The sequence below is a fragment of the Falco biarmicus genome, chromosome 6 (genome assembly GCF_023638135.1).
Source record: "Falco biarmicus isolate bFalBia1 chromosome 6, bFalBia1.pri, whole genome shotgun sequence".
Taxonomy (NCBI): Eukaryota; Metazoa; Chordata; class Aves; order Falconiformes; family Falconidae; genus Falco; species Falco biarmicus.
The window spans coordinates 84,052,258-84,064,486 of NC_079293.1; the positions used below are offsets into that span (position 1 = coordinate 84,052,258).

The window sequence follows — 12,229 nt, forward strand, 5'->3', positions numbered from 1 at the left end:
TTATAAGGGGACAAATGCATCCAGTTTCTCTTCCTGCTGTAAACAATATATTGTTATTCTTCAGTGTGTTATAATAATCAACTGATATTTAGCATGTCACTGGTGCAAATGTTAGCATAACCAAACCTAATGGGAGGTTTTAATTCAAATACACCCCACCCTCCCACCCCCCGAACATATATATATAAATAATAATCAGCCTGAATATAGTAAATGATTTAAAACAAGCTGTACGTTGAGTGTTTTATCATGAAAGCTCTTTAGTAGCGCTTGTATGCATTTACAGTGTGTCTGTGCTGGTTTGCACAATGTGTAGCTGGCAGCTACTTTTTCGTTGGGGTTTTGTGTTTTCTTTTTGTTATGTTGTACCAGGTAGTAACTGTGGGATTGACTCATTGAAAAAAAGCAAGAATGAGGATCAAGAACTGAGTTTAGAATTTGAGGTACACAGAATGTTCTCCTCTGTGAAACACTTTGATGAGCAAAAAGTTAGGTATCCAACATCTACATACGTATTGGATACTAAATAGGTATTTTGTCTCTGAGGGATGCTCGCGTTGTAGCAGAGGCAGTCATGGAGTGAATGACCACGTGCCACTCTGCCCTTGCAGGTGAGCAAGGCTGGGACAGGCTTGTGTAACCTGACTGTAAAGGGTGTGCAAGTGACTCTGGGTTTTGTCTGTACAAGCTGAGCCATTTGCAGTTAGCAATTCAAAATGAGTCTTTCAGCGGCTATGCAATATGCAAAATACTTGTAGTTTCTAATTAGCTTTCAGTGCAGGTTGCTTGTTTGGAAAAAAAAAACAACAAACCAAAAACAAACACAAAACAACTTTGACTTTATTTAAATGACAGCTTAGAGAACAATAATTGCAAACTACTACTGTCAACAATGTTCACTTCCTTCAAAGCAACTTTTCTAATTAATGAAATCAGTTGCTGGTTCATGTGCCACCTGGACACACGTATCTCTGCACAGGACCCTCATGAAATTGTGATTTTTTAGACTGGCTTTTGGGGAGATGGTAGAGACATATATACAGTCTAAAAACATACCCGCATTTCTGAGGTGTGAATCTGGGATAAATTTTAACTTCATCCTCAGAGATCATCCAAGTCTTTTTGTATCCTACTGACCTTAGAACCTCTCAGAGCAGGCTGCCCTTCATATTGGAGGTGGTTACTGGTGCCCATCCCTGCGCCCGTACTGGGACACTGGTGACCTTGTGAGGGCTGGCTGCAGGGATATGTGGTCCCAGTATCACGGGGATGCACAGGGGCCACTCTTTTTCATGTAGTTGTACATGTGACTGTAATTTCAACCAGATTTTTGTGTCCAGCAGTAAAGTCATAAATGAACTCTTAACTGTCTACTTGTGCCACTGGAGTGCTGGGAAAGATCAAGGCTCTGGCTACGATGAGCAGATTCTTAGTTGTTTGCATTTCAGGTGTTTTGTAACTTTCACTAATATTTAGTAGCTTCCTTAAAAAGCCTCTGTAATGTGAATACTACTTTATTTGGTTTTGTGTGTACTCGAAAAAAATATAAGGATGTTAATCCTTGCAAGGTTTATTGTTCTTTTATATTCTTAAAGTATTTGAAAACATCAAAGTATTTTTATGGCTTTTAATTTTATGGGCAGTCAAAATACCACAGGAAGGCCAAAACTTGTATTGTTTTGGCTCTGCAGATATCGTCTTGAGGGATTAAGGCAGTCAGCAGAATGTGTAAACACCATTTCCAGCTTCTTAAGTTGGTCACTAAAGCATCCTTAAGAGCAGCTAGGGAATCTAGTCCTGCAAGGCAGAGCCCTCAGTCGCATTATCGAGTGACGGTCAGGGACTTCGGCTAAAACCTTTTCGTAACTTCGCACTTTGCAGCAGTGAGTCAATTCTCTTGCATTTGAGACCCAGTGACTGATCATGTGTATGTAACTAGTCTATTGACATATTAAATAGAGTGCATTTGCTTTAACCACAAGTTTACCTTGAGTTAAGACAGTGTAATCACTTAAATAAAGGTGTAGTTATTCAGAAATTATAATGTGACTGCAGCAGTTACCTGCCCAGGCCCTGCTGATGACTTGATGACTTTCTACATTCTGCAGCTTCTCACACTGCAAAGAAGAATATTGGAAGTCTATGAAAATTTTGGGGAAGATCCTGCTTTAGTGGAAAGGGGAATATATGCCAATATAAAAAAAAAAAAAAAAACAAACAACAAAACAACACTCTTGGAGTTCTCACATTAATTTTATATTTTTAAAGGAAAGAACTGGGAGAGTGGAAAATTTTCTCCTTACAGTTTCCTTAAATATATAAAAAAAAACCCCTAAAACTCTAACTTTTTTTTCCCTATACTTTTTATTGGGGGTTTTTTTGTTGGTTTGGGGTTTTTTGTGTGTGTGTGGTTTTCTTGCTGTGTGGTTGGTTTGGTGGTTACCCCCGGGTTGGTTTTGTGGTTTGTGGGTTTTTTTTTTTGTTTTGTTTGGGTTTTTTTTTTTTTTTTTTTGACCTGGAAGGAAGTAATTTAATGAAGTCTAAACCTGTTCAAGGAGCAATGTAGGGAAAAAAGTAATTATCTGATTACCCACCTCACTGTCTTGGCAGGGCCAGACTGATGCCCTTTCATAAGTTCAGAGCTGGAAATGATGAAAAGAAAGTAATTTGAATAAAACAAGAAATCGATCACTTTAAATAATTACTGGAAGAGCTTATCATAAAGATGTTTGTTCTTGCAGACTGTGGGGAAAAGAGAATATCCTGTAAAAGATCCCAAATATCATGTCAATTCTGTCCGACTTTTTTCACGTTTTATTTGAATTTAATTTTGTCTTTAAAAAGCCTTAAATTTTAGAAGTTTGTACTGCATAATACATTGACATACCAAAGCTGTAAACTTGCAATATGGTGTTAAAATATTAATGTATTCATCTAAATACTGTCTTCACTGTTAAAATATTTTTCAAAACAAGGGTGTAGTTTGACATGCATTTCAGTAGTAGCAGTGGCAGGTTAAGCAGTTTATCTTCTTCTCTCTGTGCCTATACGTGCGCTACCCCATTCATTACACCAGTGTTGTGGGTTTTGTAGGCAAGTGGTGAACCTAGTGTGGAAAACAAACCTACCTTTTTTTTTTATTAAAAAAAAAAAAAAGTTTTTGACAAGTTATTTTTGAATTGGACCAGTTCCCCACTCCTGTTCCCTTGTGCTGATAGTGGAGACATGAGTTGTAGCAGTAGCAAGCAGCCTGGTGTAGGATCTCTTGAACGTTGCAGATTGTCTGAACAAAGCCCGATTATACTTGAAAATGGGTAATTTTTGTCCTTGGAAAGGGCATTAGAAAATGAGTACAAAAGTATTTAGAAGAACACACATCAAAAACTATTGTACCTGAGTAGAATGCATTTTCCTAAGCATATTTGTTTTGAGTTTCAGGCAAGTCTCCACCATGATAAAATATTCTAATGTTGAAGACAATTAAGAATTTATTTTCCCTGTAAAATTAACCTGGGTAAGAGTTGATTGTAGCAGATTTGTGTGATGACATTTTTCTACCCATCCAGTTTTCATAAACTTATGTATCACTTGGCTGAGCCTGTAATTCAGCATTTCTAATGGGTTTTTAGAGAAGAAATGCAGAACAGAAAGGTTAAAGGCTTGCAAGGGTCATGTAGCTGCACATAAGCTATTAACTGACTTTAGATGTAGGATTTCAACAGAAGGTGGCAAAAGAGTGTGATTGATGCAGGCAAAGATAGTCTGTGGGAAATGGTCAGAAAATTTTATTCATTTTACCTAAGCTTTGCTCATTAAAGGTGAAAAGAAAATCAATTCCGTAGCTTTTAAGGTCTGTGCAGTTCTATGAAAAATGTAAAATGTCACTTCAGAGAGATCTTTGAAATCTCAGTCTTTATCTGATGAAAAGCATGTTTTGGAACTCCCCACCTTTAAAACCTTTCATGAGAAAGAAACCACCATGCTCGTATCACGCTTTCACTTTAGTCCTGACTTTCTTTTAACTTAAGATTTGACATTAAATATAACTGAGACAAAAAAAGACTCTTTTGAGAGGAGATACTTGAATACAAAACTATTGAAATGGCATGTTTCAAAAATGGTAGAACTCTCCCATCTCTTTTTTGCTTTGAGAAAAGAAAACAAAAACAAAACCAAAAACCAACACCAAAACAAAACCTAAAAAAAAACCACACCCAAAGACAAATTTCTCAAATTTTCAGTGTGAGCCAGAGTTTCAGGTTTTTTGCTGCATTTTCTAGGAATTGAGGAACCACGAGAGAACAGTTGTCTAAAAAAAAAAAAAAGAAAATATAAAAAATGAAAAAAATTGAGAAGCCCCACTAAGGATTATCAAGGAAAAAACAAGATGACTGATAATTGCTGACATCATATATTATTCAGTTAAACTTCATTGACTTTTACCTCAGTGCTGTACAGGCACTTGGCCTGGCACCCACCTCTTTTGCCTTTCTGCCCATTGCCTGTGTTTAAAAAGACAACTTTGAGATCAGATCCTCAAATGAGCTTTGTATAGGACCAACGAATTGGTAGGAATACCTTGCTGGTTGGTGTGATGATGGGTGTTCCTCGTGCTGCGTGCGCTCCTAACCCCAGTTAAGCAGCGTCCTTCTGTTAGAGGTGTTGGCATGGTCAGCTGCCTGCTGACACGTGTGCCGGGCTGCACTGGCAGCCAGCTGCCCGCTCACACGCGTGCTCTTCCCCGGCGTGCAACTTGGGCGTTAATTTTGGTGTGTTGGTGTTACACAGTGGTGCAATGTGCACTGGGAAGTCCTGCATAAAAGAAACAAAAAGGAGTATATATATATATAGTGCTTGAAAATTTTGAGTAGAATGCTGATGTATAAATCTATTAAATTATCTATTAAATCTATAAAACTATCGTAATTAAATGACGATAATTTTTTAAAAAAATATTTGAATCCTGAAAATCCAGCTAAAAGCCAATAAAAACCTGCAAAAAGTACTCAAATGAAGTATCTGAGCAAAATGCATTGCAGTGGTTGTAAGAGAAGCTCTTGCTGCATGGCAATGATGTGCAAAAGTCTCTTTTCTAACTGTCTTTTTAAAAGTACGCTTTAAAGAGGAGTGTAAATTGTATTTTAAATAAGGAACACTCAGGTTTTACTGTTTCAATGTCTGATTATCTTTTGTGTGTTTTGTTCTTTGTTTGTTTCTTTGAAGATCTTGATGGTTATGGCAAAGTCTTTCATCGGCATATGGTATAGTGGGCTACCGGTTGGATGATTTACAGTCATTTGAAACATGATATGTACTTCTCTTCCTTGTCCATGGTAAGTTTTGTTCCTGTACATACCTATTAAATGCTTGACTTCAGAGAAGGAACTAAAAGTTTGCAGTGACCCGCATTGGATGTCGTTCCCGATGTTTTTCCATAAGGACTAGCCTAGAGTTCTTTTACTGAATACATTAAACCCAATGCTTTTTCATAAGCTGTTTGAGGATTTTCACAAAACTTAAGTTCAAAAAAAATAACTGTATTAAACTTTTGTCTCTTTTGGGTGATTTTAGAGCTGTGCAAAAGTCCTGATAACGTAGCTTGAAATGTTATCTTTTCTTTCAGCTTGAAAGCATCCTCATCTCCTTGCAGATTGTCTTAGTTCCAATTAGATTCCAGCCAAATGTTCTTTTTGGTATGACACACACCACAACATATTTAAGAACAAAATAACTATAACTATGTTACAAATATAATTCAAAATGCAGGGGAAAGAAATATTGGAGGAAATATTTAGAAAGTTTTCGGTTTTATTTTTGCACTGCTGCTATGTTTTGTGCCTACAATTAATCTGATTATAGTATCCGTGAGCAATGTTAAGTATTGTATAAACAATAATATTAACAGCAAGGCTCCTCATAGTGTAACTGAACTATCACTTCTGATTTACAGTCTCCAGACATGCAATAATGAGATCCAAAGAACTAGTTGTTCATTTGGCTAAACACATTGACAAACCAAATTTGGATATCAAAATGTTCCACTGACTGCTCTTTAACACACCAGAAATAGCAGCCCAGTCTCCTGTCCAAATATCAGGTTAAGCATTTGAGGTTAAAATCCTCACTCTCTCATTCTTTTGCTTTTTAAGGATTTTTGAGGTGGATTGCTCTTACACAAAAGTTTGTTTGTGAATGGTACTGAGTTTTTTCTGGAATAGTTGTTAAGCTGTTGTTTAAGTCTGTCTCTAAATGTTTGTTACCTTAAGTCTGTGTCTCGGGTTCAAGTTAGAAAGGATGTGACGTGACAGCATGGAAGGTATCCTTCCTTTTCTGTTCCTGTTCCAGATTTTGGAGTCCTTAGAGGTACACAGAAGTAGTGAGAAAAGATGGGATGCAAGCACTGAGAATAGAAGAGGCAAATTAATGACGTTAGTCAAAGCCATTCTTATGATATGCTTAACTAGTGTGATGAACTAAGACAGAGGCAATACAGTTTCCAGAAGCGCGTTTGCCCTTGGTAATGGAAAGATATGTTTAAATATCCCATGTAAATACATAGAGATATTTATCAGCAAAACTGGCTACTATTATTTTTGGTGAAAGTAGGTATTTACACAGTGAAATGCACAGACATAAGCGCATCTTTTTCATCCTTCAGAGGGCATCTTCTGCCTGTCTCTCTGTTACCAATTTCAGCTAGCTTTGCCTTTCAAATACTGTCTCTCCCAGGTACTAACCATTCAATCCTGAAATAAGGGAGCCAGATAAATAGCAAAGAAAACATCATCTCACTTGTTTCCACTAGCAAACTATTGAGAAAAAAAATAAACAAAATATTGTTTGATGGGTTATCTAGCACCTGTTGATTCTGCGAGGCAGTTCCCCGGGTATTCATAGAGTTCTGCGTTGTTCCCTAACCAGGCTTTTTATTTGCCGAATTAGCCGACCTGCTTCAAAGACTTGACCTTTTTTTTTCTCCTCATCCTTATCAGCAATGTGCCATACATTTCTGAGCCTGTTTTTGCATCCTGAATGTGCATGATTCATGATGAAATAAGGGCTTTGTGACAGGTCTGGTGGAAGAACTAACTTCTTTAAACAGGGAAAAGAATGTCTGTCCCAAATGTGTAAACACTGCAGGAGTTTGTCTGCTTTTCCAAAGGTCTGCCACACCACATTTTACTGCAATTATTCCCTGTGTCCACCAGGTTGAGAACTGGATCCAGGCCAGTGTTTCCTTTGTGACCAAAAACAAAAAACCAACAAAAAGCCCCCAAAACCCAACCCCCCCAAAAATTGGGGGAAAAAAAAAATGGTCACATCTGAAATTGTTTAAGAAATGTCGCTTTATGTTACCCTGATAATTCAAAACCCACTCTGCTTTCTTTGGCAGTCTTTATTTGTCAGAATTGTTCCTCTTTGCAGTCAAACTCTTCAAGCAAAGATGATGTTTGTGTGGAAGGGCATCTTCATCCCCCCTTCACTATTGTATCCGGTCAAGACTGGCATAGGCTCTCAAACCCCAGTGATTTACCCCACTGCTGCTTTCTAACCAGATTAAAGCTGAGGTGAACATCAGGAAGTAAACTGAATGTCACCATGCATGATGTGAAACCTAGAGGATTTTCTACCCTTGCTACAGAAAGTAGTTGATTTTCTCAACTCAAAACTATCAAACCCCATGTACTGACCCTGCTGTACTGACACTAGGTAATGGAAAGCTTGCTTTTTGGATGCTTCTGCTTCTAAACTCTTGTTTCAACCTCTTTGAATGGCTTTTAATGGCTCACCGCAGTGTGGAGATAGTAACTGAAGTGCTCCATTTTAACTGGAAATCATCGCTAATAAGTGTTAAAAACAATACCTTTTTTTTTTTATTATTTGTACTGCTTTCTCCTTATTGTGGAAATTCAGGGTTCTCTAGACTGCTACTGATTTTGCTTAGGGCATTGCTCCGTCAGAGTTCACACAGATATTTCAGTGAATCTGGGTCCATCCCGCTTTGCCACCTGCTAGCAAGGCTTTCTGAAACGCATCGTCAGCTCCATTTGGGAGCCCGAATTAATGGCATAGCAGGTACACTGAAAGAATCAAAATGAAGCATGGATTCTTTATGGAAGTAATCATAATCCTGCTGAGAGAGATCCTGAACTGAGATGCCTGCAGCTAATAAACAGAAACAAAAGAATAACGGTTAGTGTTTTTCTTGAAAATTTCTGGTTTGGGTGAATTTAAACGAGGTTTTTAATGGTGCCTCAATACATTCAAATAAAATAAGAGCTCCCCTTTGCCCTTTTACTTTCATTTCCACGCACTTCTCTGTACTTCATTTTCAAGCTTATATTGTGATCCAGAAGGGCAGCACTATGTCAATTCTTGAATAAATTATGCCACAAAAGCTTCAGAAGGTGCAGAGAAACTAGCTTCAGAGTTAGACATTGGCTAAAAGAGGGTTCAGTAACTTAAGAGGCATTACTGCTGATTTGCTGCCTACTAATCATTTTCTATTAGTAGGGAATCTTGACTAATGATTCTCTATCGGTGTGTCCTGATTGATGTGCTAGTCAATGGATCAGTGCCTCGTTTTATTTCCTCTTAAAGAGCGTCCTTCTAATGTGAGTGTGATAGGATTTGGCTTCAAATGAACTGCTGCAAGCAATTTTTTTATTTGAATGGAGACAGGAATGTATTTTCACTTTCTATAGGTTTGAATTTGTGCATAGTTTTCTTCTGAGTTGTTAAATTATTTGAGCCATGTAACTACCTCTCTGGGCTTTTTTGCATTTTTTAAAAATATAGTGATTGAGTAAAGGTGCTTGGAATGAGAAGAGGCTCCGTGGTAACATTATTGTTGTGGTTAAATTCTATACTCTTTAGCTGCACCAGTTTCTTAAAGTGCTGGGTTTAAAGCTCCAGCAAACTTGGTTGAAAATATATTCAGTGAATTAATATTTAATTTTTAGCCTTTCTACTGTGCTACTATAAAAAAGCAATGGCAGCCATTTTCTACAAACAGCTAAAGGCTTGGGTTTTACTAGGGTGAAAAAAAAAAAAAAGCAACATGCAAATACTAGTAAACTATTTGGTTTTGTCCTTAGAATGTTAATCTAGTTTGTTTTGTTAGTTTTTCTCAATAACAATTAGTGGTATAAGAATATACTGCAAGTGCTTCAGATCTGGGTTTTTTGGTTTTGTTTTTTTTGTTTGTTTGTTTTTCTATTGTCCTGTTATGAAGGTAAAGTTTCAAATGGAAAACCAAGATGCAGGGCAGAACTATCCAACCCTTCACCATTTTGATAGGGGAAGATCCTGGAAAGCTGGAAGGGTTTAAATGTTGTGAAGTCTAGGAGAGCCATCCCAGTAATCAACTGCCTCCGGTGCCCCTGTAGCACCAGCTCCTCCCCTCAAAGGTAGACCTTGTTGAGCTGCAGGAAATTAGTGCAGGTAACTCAGTGAGAGGTCTTTCTGAAGGGAAAGGTGGCTCTATTTTTCGATAATCCATAATCAAGCTGATTTTACCTGTTTCTGTTCTCACACTGGCATGCTCATAGCACTGAAATATATGTCCAGGTGGTCTGGCCAGCATCACTGGTGTACCAGTCTGTAGGTGAGGAGATGCAGCAGTTACGTCCTCACGGCTCCTCTTGGTTGGTGGTGACAGGTGAGTTTTGGGGAAGCTCTTTTCTATGACATAGGACACGACGATTGCTGTATTTTGATTCTTCACCTCAGAATTTTGGTTACTTCAGCATCTGTAAGTGTTAGATCTGCTGCCAGGTGCTCTCATAGTTCTCAGGGTGGCTGGGCTGGCAGGAGGTGGCATTGTCATCACTGCCTGTGGTGTCACCTCTCCTGCCTGCTTACACCGCACCCTGCTTTACAGTGTAATTAATTACACAGTTTTAATTCTGGATACCTAGCCTGAGAAAATATGTGAAATGCTTCCTATTCAAATAAGATCAGTCACCCAAAAATATGCTTAGAAAAGGGAACTTTGTTTCTTTTTAAGAAAAACTGAATATGTCTATCTCTTGTTTGGTGGACGTTGGCTGCTGGAGTCAGGTGGTACGTCCTGTATCCCTGAGAAGCCTGAGATTGATAACTCCCAGAGTTTCTCACAGAAAGGATTCAACGGGGTCTTCTGGGGGGGGGAAAAAAAAAAAAAAAAAAAAAAAAAGAGAGAGAGAGAAGAAAAAAATGCTGCTTTGAGTGATCTGTAATGTTTTCTTTGTCCTTTCATAGTAAGCCAGCAAAGTTCCTTTCTGAATGCTTATTATTTTGGAGCTTTTGGAGTTTTATGTTACATAAATATATATGTTGGAACTAAGTTTTTATGTGAGTATAATTCTGAAATAAACAAGATAATATTAAGATATTTAAAAGCTACGTAGGCCCAACTGTGGGAGAGGAAAGAAAGCCTTTGATAGAGTAAATAATATTTTTCTAAAAAGCAGTTTAACAAAGACTGAATTACTCCCTCCCCCCAATCACCTAAGTAACTGGAATACCCATGAGTATTTATGAAGCCCAGGGACATGTTGGCTGTAAGGCCCTCGTGTTCCTCCCCCTCGAGGCAGGACCATCACCCGGACAAGCCAGCTGCAGCTCTGCCCTTGCCCATCCCCACTGCTTCTGGTCCCTACTCACACCAGGGCTTATTCTGTACCACAAACCCACCTTGTCACCTGGGGAACGTCATGAGGTTTCTGTTGGCCCAAACACCAAGAGGATAAAGGTCTTTCCAGCTAGAGTGACTGTCATCAGCCGTATCAGCACTCCCCTTAATTTACTATCAGTTGCGTATTTGCCAGTGGGACCTCTTTGGCAACCAGCAGGTCAACAGATGAAACTGTTGAACAATACAGACCACTGAAATTTATCTTTACATTGAAGTATGAATACATTTTTCATTTTATTTTTAATTTTTTTCAACATACCAATGTTACTGTGTAATTCGCCTAAATAGCAGAGGATTGTTAGGAGAACACGTGGCGTAATTAAGCATATCATTTTAAGACTAATTTGAAAAGTAGCTTCACAAAGCGTAATCTAGAAAACAGGTAGGAATCACTGTGGTTCTGTGATTTCCAGCTGATCAGATGCATACAGTATCTGTATCTCCTCTAACTTTGATTATTCTTGTAGGCAGCATCAGTAATAGGAAAAATGGGAGAATGAGGAGACTAGGAGAAAAGATATAGCTTCTGAAAAGCAATTTACATTTCTCAGTTCAGGGAAACAAAATCTGGGCTTTTTGAAGGACTAATGAAGTGTTTAGAAGGGGAGGAATGAGATTCATAAGTTTAATTCATGCTGTTACAGCAGGCATCCACAGTTCAATTCTGCATTCATTGATTTTAGATGAGTTCTGTATTAAATCCCAGTGAATTTATTCAGAAATGTAGATAAGATTTTTTTTTTCTTTTTTAAAAGCTTCTAGTTATTGGCAGTTTGTTAGCTTGGATAGAATTATCTCATTGAGATCAGACCTGTTGCTAGAAAACTGGAGCAGTGCAGTTTTTTATAAGTAGATCTGTCATACTTTCTGCTAGAGTAACTACTGTTTGTAGATAATGTTCAGCTTTTCAGACGCTCTGGTTATGCTGAAATGGTATTTGATACCCTTTTTTACCAGAAAAATAACAAAGTTTGAGTAAACCAGCACAAAATCCTCAAAACTTCAAGGAACGTCTTCTGTGGAGTTGCTTTTGACAACAGCTACTTAATCTTTAATATCCTTCCCTGTTAGGTTTAACATCTGCTTTTCGTAAAACCAGGTAACACTTCCCCTTATCAGCTTTCCTCTCATTTTTTTCTCTTTGTATTATACTGTTTTCTACAGCTTTACATAAACATGTCTTCTGGCTGCATTTTATGTGAATTGAGTGCATTTTACAGCGGTTTGTAGCACTAATTTGGGCTATAAATTTCTGTTGGTAAGCATTTCTCTCAGCAAATTTTAATTTTTTCTGCTATATTATTTGCTTAAATGTTGTAGTGAATAGATTTAGTATCAAAAGGAGTGATTTTCCGTGCTATTATTAAGGAAATAATAATTTAGGTAAATCAGAATACTGATTTTGAATAATTGGTACTTCTGGCTTAGTGAGACACGATATTTATTATTCTAAGAATTTTAGTATATGCTGTTATATCTCAATGTTAATTTGCCCTGTGTCATTAACTGATGTCTTTTTTTGGGTGGTGTATGCATATAGACATAACATGC

General features: G+C 37.7%; 1 protein-coding gene across 4 annotated transcripts in view; it reads left to right on the forward strand.

Annotated features, from left to right (window-relative positions):
* Nucleotides 1-12,229, forward strand: part of CHRM3 (cholinergic receptor muscarinic 3) — a 285,906-nt gene that overhangs the window by 84,642 nt on the left and 189,035 nt on the right. For all 4 annotated transcript variants that reach the window (XM_056344650.1, XM_056344651.1, XM_056344653.1 and 1 more), the window contains exon 2: nt 5,224-5,333. The gene's annotated coding sequence lies outside the window, so the exon portion shown is untranslated. The remainder of the gene's footprint in view (nt 1-5,223; nt 5,334-12,229) is intronic.